This window comes from Symphalangus syndactylus, chromosome 4, assembly GCF_028878055.3.
Source record: "Symphalangus syndactylus isolate Jambi chromosome 4, NHGRI_mSymSyn1-v2.1_pri, whole genome shotgun sequence".
Taxonomy (NCBI): Eukaryota; Metazoa; Chordata; class Mammalia; order Primates; family Hylobatidae; genus Symphalangus; species Symphalangus syndactylus.
In genome coordinates this window covers 130,955,985-130,958,212 of record NC_072426.2, presented here as the reverse complement: position 1 = coordinate 130,958,212, position 2,228 = coordinate 130,955,985, and the positions used below count along the sequence as shown (strand labels likewise).

The window sequence follows — 2,228 nt, the reverse complement described above, 5'->3', positions numbered from 1 at the left end:
CAAGTAATTGTACCTGAACTACCTTAGAAAGATTGGAAAATGGAAACTTGCACCATTTCTAACAGGTCAGGAATGAAGGGGGCAGAATTTAATACATCGTTTGTGTTTGGTTTCATGTTCAGATTGTTTCCAATATCGTGTTGAACATCCATATTCATGAATCCCACCTTCGATTTCCTTCTTTTGTTAGGCTTCTCGAAGTGGAGTTACTGGGTCCAAGGCTCCAATGAACACTTTTAAAACCCGTGATAGCCGGGCGCGGTGGCCCATGCCTGTAATCTCAGCCCTTTGGGAGGCTGAGGTGGGCGGATCATTTGAGGTCAGGAGTTTGAGACAGCCCAGCCAACATGGTGGAACCCCGTCTCTACTAAAAATACAAAAAAATTAGCTGGGCGTGGTGACGGGCGCCTGTAGACCCAGCCACTCAGGAGGCTGAGGCAGAGAATTGCTTGAACCCCGGCGGCGGAGGTTGTAGTTGGCACTACTGCACTCCAACCTGGGTGACAGAGAGAGGCTCCGTCTCAGTGAAAACAGGTAAACAAACAAACAAACAAAAAACCCTGGATAAATATCGTTCTGTTGCTCCTGCCACAAACGGTGAACAAACATACATTTCCTCTAGCTGGTATGCATGCCACTCAGGAACTATTTATTTTTGTACATCACAATTTAAAAAGCCAAAAAAGTGAGATTGCATTATTTTCCACTTTCATCATTTTGACTACGTCAAATCCTTTAAAGTCATATTACTTTTTATAAGCCTTCCGTAGGCCTTAAACTGAAATGGAGAAGATGCAGAAAAAAACCCACATTAGTCATTACAAATTGGAACCCAGCCACTGTTCACTGCGCCCACTGCTCACCCCGGTCCAGGCCGCCTTATGTCCTCCCAAGTCACCCTGCTTCCATCCTGACCTGCTCAGTTCATCCCCGTGGCTGCCAGCATTACCCTTCAGACTGCAGGGAGGGGCTGGAGCTGTTTCCTGCCAAAGTCACCTCAACCTGAAGTCACTGGGGGAGAGGAGCGTCGCTGGGTGCTGGGGGATGATGGAGGCTGGACTGCTAGCCAGAGGTTGGAGGCTCTTCAGGAGGCAGGTGTTGGCTGAATTTGTCTCCTGCGTGGAAGACTAAGGGTGAGAAATAAGATTTCCCCTCCAAACACCTCCCATCCTGAGAAGTCCCTGGAGGCACCCTTCTAAAAGGAAGACCCGCCAGCATTTTCCATTATGCCTCGAGGAAAAACTAACCCCTCCCGACAGTGCGCCGCACCACTGGCTCTGCCATTCTCTGCGACACCAGCTCCCCCATTTCCCACACTTCTTCCTTCCCACCCTCTCAACCTGGACACTCTTGTCACACCAGGTTTCCCATGGCTGTGTCATCGTCATTGTTTATGCCACCACTCAAGCGTCATCTCACCGCCCCCTCCAAACCCTCCCGGCCCCCTAGCCAATGCTGCACCTCCCTGGCACACTCTCCACTGTTACTTCCACCGCCGACTGCACCTCACTTCCTGAAACTGTCCTGTCTTTTAGCTTACGTGTTCATGATCTGTCTTCTCCCGCCCGCGAGCAAGATTCCTGAGGACAGGGATTCTGTCCGTCTTCTTCTCGGCTCTATCTCAGCATCTCGAATCGTGCCTGATACACTGAGGTTGAAAAAAAATCAGTGTTTTTGTAACTAACAAATTACGTGAACACACAAGTTTTTAAATAACTATGTCAATATGTCTATTAATTCTATCAAGGCAAGAAGTGGAGCTAAACTACAGCCATGGTCTTGGAATAGTTTCTTCTTTAAATGGCTTAGATAAAGCTGTGACAAATGTATGTCAACTGTGATGTGTCTGGCTCATGACACTTACCCCCTAATTATTTGAATTTGTTGTCTCATGGTGGCAGATCGTATTTTCCAAAGAAATCTGCTGTAACAAATCCCGTTCTACTTGTTCTTCTTATATTGTGACATTGACGTTCCCCCATCAAGTGGTGTCCCCTCTTTTTGAACCTGAGTGGACCTTTGTGACAGCTTTGACCAACGGATGCAGTAGAAGTGATGCCATGTAACTTCTGGGTCTAGGTCACAATCAATGCCAAGCCTGTTCTCTTTGCTTTCTTGGGGTGCTCATGCCTGGAGCACAGTCACCATGCTGTAAGGATGCCAGGTGGCCATATGGAGAGGCCACAGGTGGATGCAGCTGCTGACAACCCAGCTAAGGTCTCAGCCAG

The 2,228-nt window shown here is 48.2% G+C and overlaps 1 long non-coding RNA gene across 1 annotated transcript; it reads right to left on the bottom strand.

The window, feature by feature from the left end:
- Positions 1–870: 870 nt before the first annotated feature.
- On the bottom strand, positions 871–2,019 carry LOC129481176 (uncharacterized). The gene is made up of 3 exons (XR_008657281.1): positions 1,865–2,019; positions 1,541–1,648; positions 871–1,127 (listed from the first exon to the last, which is right to left on the bottom strand). It is a non-coding gene; the product is annotated as an uncharacterized lncRNA (long non-coding RNA).
- Between the last annotated feature and the right edge of the window lie 209 nt (positions 2,020–2,228).